The sequence below is a fragment of the Chionomys nivalis genome, chromosome 2 (assembly GCF_950005125.1).
Source record: "Chionomys nivalis chromosome 2, mChiNiv1.1, whole genome shotgun sequence".
Classification (NCBI taxonomy): domain Eukaryota; kingdom Metazoa; phylum Chordata; class Mammalia; order Rodentia; family Cricetidae; genus Chionomys; species Chionomys nivalis.
Window position 1 is genome coordinate 86,897,671 of NC_080087.1, and position 10,828 is coordinate 86,908,498.

General features: G+C 46.2%; 1 pseudogene; it reads left to right on the plus strand.

Annotated features, from left to right (window-relative positions):
• Positions 1-9,830: 9,830 nt before the first annotated feature.
• On the plus strand, positions 9,831-10,393 carry LOC130870366 (60S ribosomal protein L19-like; annotated as a pseudogene).
• The last annotated feature ends 435 nt before the right edge of the window (positions 10,394-10,828 follow it).

Here is a 10,828-nt window from a genome sequence, read left to right on the forward strand (position 1 = left end):
AGACACAGTATTCATCAATTTAGCCCAGAAAGGGACCTATGAAAACAGACCAAATTAATGATTGCACCAAAGTCCAACTTTGTGAATCTTAGCATTTTTACTGGGCTCACGGACAGGAGGGTGTGTGAGGATGAGAAGTCCACCCCAGTATGGGTGATGGGGACCCATGAAAGCTGCAACCCTGGGGCTCTCTGCACAACTTGCAGGCAGTGTCTAGGCCTGAGAAACCTCTCATCTGGTGAGTCTCCCCTCCCACCAGGTGACGATTGCCCAGACGAGACAGTTTGTTTACTTCTATTGTGTTTGGAATGAAAAATGTGCCCCGTTGACTCATGTATTTGAATGTTTGGTTTCCAATTAGTTGTGCTGTTTGGGGATAGGACCTTTAGTGGGTGGAGCCTTGCTGCTGGAGGAAGTATGTCACTGGGGGTGGGCTTTTTTAAATTTATAGCCTCACCACCTTCCTGTTGGGTCTTTCTGTTCCTGTTCCTGGTTGAAGATGTGATCTGTACACTTCTTGCTCTAGACACCCACTGCCGTGCCATCTTTAACTCTCCCCATAGGATCATAAGCCCCAATAGACTCTTCCTTCTATAATGTCTGTAGGTTGCTTTGGAGTATGGGGTCTTATGATGGTGACAAAGAGTAATGGTCCATCTCCTGGGTCTTACCAGCCTTCCCCTCTAGAGGATCAATTCAGAGGATACTGACATACAGCACACACGGGTATGCACACACACACACATACAGGAAAAAAGGAGAGCAGAGGGAGGGGAGGGAGGAAGGAAAACATGGAAAATGCACTTGGTAGGAACACAGGTGACACACACGGTATTTCCTGGCCTCCTTGTATTGGCCATTGCTTTCAGTTCTTGCTGCTCAGGTGACAGCATCTGGACCGGACAGCAATCCTAGAACCCACAGGGGCAATGCGTACAGCATCCATTGGTTCTTTTGCCATGCGTACCCCTACCGCTGGTGAAGCCACCTTCTTCTGCTTGATATCCTTGAGGCCCCAGGCAGCAAAGCCCTGGCTGTCTCCTGTCAGCAGCAGAGGGAGCCCATACTCTACCAAAAGAGATCAAGTTCCTCGTTATACTACAAAGCAGAAGGGACCAGGATTGTTCCTGTGTGCCACACAGTATGTCCTCACAGACAGAGCTCTAATCTCCCCCGTACATCCCCGTTGCTGGAAATCCATGCTCCATTGTGGGCCCATACACACAAAAGCCTCAGGCGGCTCGGTGGGAGAGTTGGGGCTTCAGTGCGGTTCCTGCTGCATGTTGTTTTGTGTGCTGTCACCTCCCACACCCAGGGTTTGTACCTTCACTGACTGCTTCCTGGCCATCTCTCAGCTATGGGGCATCAGCTGATCAGCTATGTCATGGAAAACGCGATGAAAATCACCAATGACAGCAAAATGCAAGAGGCAGACCGGCTAGTCAGTCTCCTGCCACAGCAGTTGTAGATGAATGCCCGATTGCCTGCTCAGGACTTCTCTCCCTGGCAGAGCGTCGTGGTTGGCACCTCCCTGATCCCTTGCTTTATAATCTATCTAACAGAGCGATGAACTCCTCTCTCCCACATCAAACTCAGTGTGTAAGTAGATGATTAGCAAGAGTAGAGGCTGAGATACTAACTGACAAATGTTTCTTCAACTCCACCAGCATCGCCTGGGGACACGGCAAGTTTGGCTACAGGCTCTTACTGTCAAGCTAATCCCATGATTTCTACCCAATGCATATAAAAGTTATTCTTCCAGGACTGGAGAGATAGGTCACCAGTTAAAAGCACTCACTGCTCTTGTAAAAGACGTGGGTTTGGTGCCCAGTATCCACACGCCACCTTACAACTTATGACTGCAGTCCAGGGCATCCAGCATCCTCTTCTGGCCTCTCAGGGGCACCCACATGCACACGTACACACTCAAGCACACACATACTACACATAAAAATAAAACAATAGTTTAAATTTATGTTTACCGTGCTGGTTGGTTTTTTTGGTTGGGCTTGCTACAAGCATAGTCACCTGGGAAAATGCCTTCATTAGATTGTCCTGTAGCCAAGTCTATGGGGCATTTTCTTGATTGATGACTGACTTAGGAGAGAGCCCAGCTCACCATGGGTGGTGCTACTCCAAAGCAAGTGGTCCTGAGATGTATAAGAAAACAGGTTGAGCAAGCCATGGTGAGGAAGTCAGTAAGCAGCTTTCCTTCATGGTCTCTGCCTCAGTTCCTGCCTCTAGGTTTCTACCTTGAGTTTCGGCCCTGATGTCTCTCAGTGATGAAACTGTTTGGTAAAGGTTAAATAAACCCTTTCCGGGTTACTTTTGGTCATGACTTTGTCACAGCAACAGAAAGCACTTACCCTATAATGTAGTTTAAGAGCACAGCATTGCATCTACAAAGAACACTTTATGGGGCATCCAGTTTCTTTTTGGTTAAAAACACTGTATTGTTAGCAATGCCTGTTTGGGCATTTTGCCCGCATGTGTGACTATGCACCACATGTGTGCAGTGCCTGTGGAGGCCAGAAGGGGGTTTCATATCTCACTGGAGTTACAGATGGATGTGAGGTACAACATGGACGCTGGGAATTGAACCCAGGTCCTCTGGAAGAGTATCCAGTGCTCTTAACTACTGAGCTATCTCTCTACCCTCTTTCTGGTTTTAGGAATAAGTTATTACTGGTCTGTGCCAAGTGTTTGTTGGCACTTACGTGTCCACACAGGTTCAGAGCCACCCACCACACTCAGAATGAAATCAAAATATGTTTGTAAAATTGAGTCTCTTGGGCAAAGCACAATCTGAAAAACTGTTGTTTTCATAAAATGGGGAGGGACATCCTAGTCTTAATGCTCATCCATCCACTAATTCAAGAAGTGTTTTAAGCTGGGCAGTGGCATGTGCCTGTAGTTTTAGCTCCTTGGTGGGGGAGCTGTAGAAGGAAGATCATGTGCGTGAGCCCTGGAGTTCAGGACAGGGTTGTTTGGGCAACACAGAGAGACTGTGTCTCAATACATGGATAACTAAATGTATTAGTGAAGGTTCCCTAGAGTCACAGCTTATAGAATGAACCTCTCTCTCTCTCTCTCTATATATATATATATATATATATATATGTGTGTGTGTGTGTGTGTGTGTGTGTGTGTGTGTGTGTGACCTACAGGCTGCAGTCCAACAATGGCTAGCTGTGAATAGAAAGTCTAAGAATCTAGTAGTTGCTCAGTCCCACAGGGCTGGATATCTCAGCTGCTCTTCTGTAGATGTTGGCATCCCGAAGACGCAGGCTCCGATGCCGGTGAAGGAATGGACGTGCCGACAAGGGGAGGACAAGCAGGCAAAGAACGAACAAACCCTTCCTTCTTCCATTGTTCTTCTGGCAGAAGAGCTGGCCCATATTTAGGTTGTGCTTTTCATCCTCAAGATCTGGATTAAAAGCATCTTCATCCAGCCTCAGGATCTGCATCAAAGGCCTGTTGTCTTCTTGCCTCAAGGTCCGGATCACAAGTGTGCCCTCGATTTCTGGATTGTAGTTCATTCCAGGCGCAGTCAAGTGGACGACCAAGAGAAACCATCACGGCAAAGAAGTAGACAGATATGGTAATGCGTGTCCATAATCCTAGCATGTATGTAGCTGAGGCAGGAGAATCATTAGACTGAGGCCTGAATATGAAGATCCTATCACAATCTAAAATCCAAATAGTGAGTGGATGGATGAATGGACGGACAGACGGATGGACGGAAGGATGGATGGACAGACAGCTGGATGGACGGACAGATGGATGAGCCATTCTACATCTACTCAGTGTCTGATAGCATGCTCAGTCCTGGGGGAGCGTGAGTGACAGGCACCCAGTATCAGCTCTAAACACCCTAAACTCCTCTGCCACAGCTCTGACCTTTCTCCATCTGCCTCCCGTGACTCATAAATCTCATAACTCTGATCTATCTAGAAACAAATCCTAAAATTTTGGATGGTTTTTGAAAATGTTTTTTAACAGGCCTGATGCCTACAGTTGTAACATCAGAACTGAGGAAATGGAGGCAGGAAGATCATGATGCCCAAGGCTAGCCTAAGCTACATAGTAAGTCAAGTCCATCCTGAGCTTCATAGTGAGACCCTGTCCTTAAAAACCCAAGGGGTAAGGCTTGCGGCTGGATGAGAAAGCACTTGCCCACCATGTGCAGGGCCCTGGGTTTGATTCCCCAATGTTGAAAAAAAATTGAACAAATACAAGCGATTGATGTAAATTTCACTTTGTAAGTCAGAGAAAATTACTATTCAGTGTGAGGAGACTTCTTACATCTATGCGTTCATTCATAATTAAGCCAACTGTGCCACACAGGAATGTATGCATATGAATATATGTGTATGTATGCACAGCTCCCATATCGAGATAAATGCTGGTGGCAAAGGACCAAATAGTTTTACCTATTATTATTTTTTTTAACCTATTATTTTTGTGAATTAAAATCCTCCCACAAATTTTGCGGTCGGCACCCCAAGTCAAAAGTTATTAACATCAATGAGCCAACCAGCAGGCATCTTCAGGACTGTGAAGGTGTGTTTATTATCCTCCTGGAAAGATGAACATTCAACAAACAGGTCTAGAGACACCCCCAATCCTCCAGGGAAGTCCCCCAAGCTCCAGGGTCCATCTACCCCAAGAGGAGGCAGACTGAGGAGAAAAGAGATAGAGGGTGCGGGCAGGCAGGTGATAAGGGTCTCCTTCCTCAGAAGCCTCTCTGATGAGCAAGGGGCTGGCTGGGGCCTTCTTTTCCTTTTCACCTCCCAGCCCACCCACCCACCCACCCACAGCAGCAGCCCCAGTTTGCCTTTTGAGGAAGACCAGATGAGACCTCTGGGCCCCACCATGGCTACAATGAGCCACTGGCTATGTGATGGGACAAGAGAGACAAATTTTGTCACAATTCTGCTTGGTTTCTGAGGCTGCTCTCCTTGCCTGGTAGATGGATCTCTGCTCTGTGTCTTCACAGAATTCTTGGTGCTGGAGTTTCAGATCAAAGCCCGGCACATTGGTGTCCAACAGCCACCACTCAATACACCAGAAAGAGATGACTGTCCCAGAACATCACTAAGGCCATGCATTAAGAGACCAGAGCATCGTAACACAGGGTTGTCATTTAACAAGGCTAAGTGACCTGTGTGACGTCACTTCCCCTGGGGTCCTGTTACTTTGGGTCCTACTTATATTCTTCAACCACCCCTTTATTTTCCATTTTCATGTGTGTGTGGTGCACATGTGTGTACACACTTGCACGTGTGTGTTTGCATGTGTAAAAGTCCGAGTTTGATATTCAACATCATCCTCAATCCCTCTTCCACCTTAGTCATTGAGGCAGGCCTTCCAATCAAACCCAGAGCTCATTGATGTGGCTGCTCTCCACAAGCAGCTTGCTCTGGAGATCTGTCTCTCTTCCTTCTGAGGCTGGAATTACAAGTGGGATACCACACCTACTGGGCCTCTAGTGGGTTCTGGGGTCCCACCTCCAGTTCTCACACTCAGGGTGCAAGCACTTTGACCCTGAGCTATCTCCCGGTCCCTCAACTTACACTCTTTTCATAGGAGGCCAGTGACATGAGATCGGATTTTAAAAAGTAGTGTATTGAATGCCTGAAGAATTAGAAGCTTCTCCTTAATTGATTTTTGACATGAATTAATTTTTTTCTAAAATTAAAAACCCTCTGTCTGATTCTAAATCTTTTCATATCTCATTTTGCCCTTTGTTTGTATTATTGCAGTTAGTTCACGATTCCTAGATTTCTTCACAAAAATACCATCTTTTTTTCCCCCAAGAGGATGTGTTTGGATAAAAAAACAAAAAATGTCATTGTCAACAATAAAAAGCTTATGATATATATACACATACACATATACACACACACACACACACATATATATATACATATCTCACATGATTCTGTGATGGTGAAATATTTGGATGAATAGTGGACATTCCTGTGGGCTTCATCATTTGCTTCCTGTCACTGTGACAGACGATTGAGAGAATCACTTTCAGGAGAAGTTAATGTTGGTCTGTGGCCTCAGACCATGCTTATCATCTGTCTCTTCAGGGGGTCCATGCTGAAGCTCAACATCTTTTTATTAAAGATTTATTTATTTAGGCCGGGCGGTGGTGGCGCACGCCTTTAACCCAGCACTCGGGAGGCAGAGGCAGGCGGATCTCTGTGAGTTCGAGACCAGCCTGGTCTACAAGAGCTAGTTCCAGGACAGGCTCCAAAACCACAGAGAAACCCTGTCTCGAAAAACAAAAAAACAAAAAAACAAACAAACAAAAAAAGATTTATTTGTTTATTATGTATACAGTGTTCAACCTGCATGTATGCCTGCAGAAGAGGGCACTAGATCTCATTATAGATGGTTGTTAGCTACCATGTGGTTGCTGGGCAATGAACTCAGGTCCTCTGGAAGAACGGCCAGTGAGTGCTCTTAACCGCTGAGCCATCTCTCCAGCCAAAGCTCAGCATCTTGATGACAGTCGTGTGCTAGAGCAAAGGGATGGCCTCATTGTGACCAGGAGGGAGGGAGAAAACAAGAGGAAGGGTCTAGGCTGAAATACAGCTCTGTGCCTCCAAGGACCCCCTTCCTCCCCACTCCTGAATTTCCATCATCCCCCGTTAGGTGCCATTGCTGGATGGATCCTCTGATGATGTCAGAGCCCTCGGGATCCAAGCACTCTGTCAAAGCTCTGTCTCTTGTCATGGCCCCTGGGAACTGAGCCAGCCAGAGTCTGATGTAACAGAGTAGCAGACACAAATAACGTGAGGGAGGAAAGTGTTCAATCCCCCAGGGCAGGGAAACACAGAAGAGTGGCTGTGTTTATGGTCAGCAATAGTGAGGCAAGACCCAAGGGTGTGACCCCAGTGACCATGCCCTCAGTGCCATGATCCCCCATCTCCTAATAGTCTGCTCATAAGTAGATTAAATCATTGACTAAGTCTGAGCCCTTATTACCTGATCATTGTATGTTTTAATTATTTATTTATTTTACATGTATGTACCTGAGTGTACATATGTGTACCGGGTGCAATGAATGTCCACAGATGGCAGAAGAGGGAACTGGATCCCTTGGAACTGGAGTTACAGGTAGTTGAGAGCCATCACATGAGCACAACCAAACTCCGGAGCAGCATATTCTGTGATCATATCTTTCCAGCCCCTCGAATGGACTTCAAAACCCAAGCAAATATACTAGCATGCTTTACCACTCCAGGGAGGCCAGAGTGACAGGCAGCCCATGGCTTAGCCTACTTCTTGGGGAAATTATGAGATGTCCCAATCTCTAGTTTATGAAGAACTTTTCATGAAAACACTAGAGTACAACAGCTACATTTTTACAAGATTTGTTTATGGCTATGTGTGTCTGCATGTGTGTATAGACACCACATGCATGCAGTTACCTTCAGAGGCCAGATGAGGGCATCATATCCCTGGAAATTGGAGTTACAGGCAACTGTGAGCAGTTATGAGATCTTGACCTGTTGTGTGCATCTGATCACTAATTAGGAGAACATATTCCTATCCCTGATATTGCTGAAATAAGTGAGTTTAGCAAATCAAATATGTAATTTATTTATTTTAATTCAGTGTGTCAATTAAAACCAAAGGCATCAAACTTTCCATGTGGGTGCTGGGACCTGAAACCTGATACTCCAAAACAGCAGCAGGTGCACTTAACCACTGAGCCATCGTCTGGCCCTCAAGCTGGAGTTCTTCATCTTCTTTCTTTAATATGTGCTGGGTGGTGGCAAATTTTACCCTTTTACCTGTCAGGATTATCTAAATCTTGGGGCACTTAGGAATTCAAGAACTGATTTGCAGATGGGATGTCTTTCTATGACTAAAGCAAGGACCAATTCAGTAAAGAGCCAAACACAATAATGACAAGAAATGAATGACATCATTTGGGGAGGTCCGGACCCCTAGAAGATCTTGACCTACTGTGTGCATCTGATCCCTCATTAGAAAAGTGTATTCCTATCCAAACACTGCTGAAATAAGTAAGCCGAGAAACACTCGTTATGCAAATTAAAACCAAAGGCATCAAACTTTGCATTCCTGATTACATATTCAAACCATACAATTACAGCGTATAAAATCAATTTTTACTATAGTCATAAGTAGCAATTAGACATAGTGTTTTAAAATTCAAATGATATTTGTATTAGATGAAATTCCTCCTCTTCCCCAAGCCCCAGGAAAACATCTGACTAGGAAATGATCTCCTGCAGTTCTCTTCTCCCCAAGGAACCCCCCAAACAACTTCTTATGACCGATTTCAGCTTAGGGGATGCAATGGGAAAGAAAGGACATTGACGTCCTCCAAACTCTGGGTCATCAGGGTCAGGGGTTCAGAGTCTTCATTCAAATATACCAACATTTTGTCAAAGATTTGATGCCCAAAGAAAGTTGGGAGGAAAATGAGGGCAGATAAAGGGAAGAAGCAAGCAGAAACCAAAAATTAGTTTTGTTTTGCTTTCCAGACTTTGGTGGTAGTGTAGTGGTGTGTGTGGATTTTCCCAGAGGAAATACGCAGCAGAAAGCTCAGAAACTGTGAAAAACCCAATACCTGGATCATGGTCTCTAAGCATCATTCCTTCCTAAAAGGATTCCAGATGTGGAGAAAAGCAGACAGTACATATATGTGTACAAATCAAACTTGAAGATTCTCGGGACTGATGGAAACATGTTCAGAGGACACCAGACTTAGCTTCAGCTGTGGTTGTGTGCACATGAGTGCAGATGCCTGTGGAGGCCAGAAGAGGGCATCAGAGTCCCTGGAGCTGGAGTTACAGGTTGTTGTGAGCCACCCTACATGTGTGCTGGGAACCGAACTTAGGTCCTCTACGAGAGTGGCAACTGCTCCTAACTATTGAACCATGTCTCTCCAGCCCCAGAAACAGCTTTCTGAAGCAAGTCTTCTTTGTAGCTGACTTAAACAAAATTCACCAGTGGATATCCTACTAGATACCATTCTCCTCAAGATAACAAGATCGCTGCTGGGCGGTGGTGGCGCACACCTTTAATCCCAGCACTCGGGAGGCAGAGGCAGGCGGATCTCTGTGAGTTCGAGGCCAGCCTGGTCTACAAGAGCTAGTTCCAGGACAGGCACCAAAGCTACAGAGAAACCCTGTCTCGAAAAACCAAAAAAAAAAAAAAAAAAAAAAAAGATAACAAGATTGCTGACAGAAGCAAGGGAAGGGAGGAGAGGTAGTTTGGCTCATGGTTTCAGGATAGGGAAGGCATGGTGGCTAGAGCAGCTTGTCTATGGAGGCCTGAGCTTGTAGCAGCTTGCCGCATCGCCCTGGAAGACAGGACATGGACATTTGGTCTGGAAGTGGGGGCAGGGAACCCATTTCCTCTAGGTAGGCCCTACCTCCTAATGGTTCCAAACTCTCCCCAAACAGATTATCAGCCAGGGGATCAGCTGTTCAAACGCATGATCCTCTGGGAGGTGTTTGAAGCGTGACAAGTGCTAACTCATTTTCTGTGTCAGTTAGCTCCCTAAATGTGGCAGAACACCAAACACTACAGCCGAGAAGAAAAACGTTTCTTTTGACCGTGGTTTCAGCTCAAGGTCACTTGGCTGTCTTGTTTTTGCATCTGCGGCGAGATAGTGAATAATTGTGGGGAGTCAATATGGAGCCAAGTTGCTGACCTCGTGACAGCTAGGAAGCAGAGATGAACTAAGTGTATTTGCGCACGTGTTGGGAGGGGGTGGGAGACGGGATGGGGGCGGGGGGGGGGGGAGCTCTTTTCTTTCGCTTCTGCATCTGTCTGCAGCCATGAGTATGCTCAGGCTACAGAAGAGACTTGCTTTTAGCGTTCTCTGCTGTGGTAAAAAAGAAAGTCTGGTTGGATGGACCCCCAATGAGACCAGTGAAATCGCCAATGCCAACTCCGGTCAGCAGATCTGGAAGCTGATCAAAGATGGATGGAACATCCGGAAGCCTGTGACTGTCCATTCCCAGGCTCGATGCTGGAAAAACACTTTGGCTCAACGGAAGGGCAGGCATACGGGCATGCCAATGCTCAAGTGCCCGAGAAGGTGACCTAACTGAGAAGGATGGGGCGCCCGTGCCGACTTTATAGGAGATACTGGGAATCCAAGAAGATTGACCGCCACGTGTACTACAGCCTGTACCTGAAGGTCAAAGGGAACGTCTCCAAAGACAAGCAGATTCTCTTGGAGCACGTCCACAAGCTGAAGGCAGGCAAGTCCCGCACCCAGGCTGAGGCTCATAGATCTAAGATTAAGGAAGCACAAAAGCACAGGGATTAGCGCCTCTAGGCTAAGAAGGAGGAGATTATCAAGACCCTGTCCAAGGAGGAGGAGACCAAGAAATAAAGTTTACCTCCAGTCTGTACATAGTGGGCTGCCTGTAGCCTCAGGTGGTTCAGTCACTGAAATGAAACAAGCCTTTTTTTAAAAAAAGAAAAAAAAGTGCACATCCAGGCACTGGGATAAGATCTATCCCCTAAAGTAAGGATCTGGAGCAGAGTCCTTAGATTTGCATCAGGAAACCCTTGCCTGGAGCAAGGACTGGAACACTTTGCTGGGGAAACCGACCCCCACAGGAACAGAACTGTAACACTTCTGTTGGTGTTGAAAGGGGGCGCCCGGCTCCTGGCCGCCAGCAAGCTTATGCCCCGAAATAACAACATACAAACTGTATTCTTTTAAACACTGCTTGGCCCATTAGCTCTAGCCCTTACTGGCTAATTCTCATATCCCCGATCAACCCATCTCTAATAATCTGTGTAGCACCTGTCTTACCTGGAA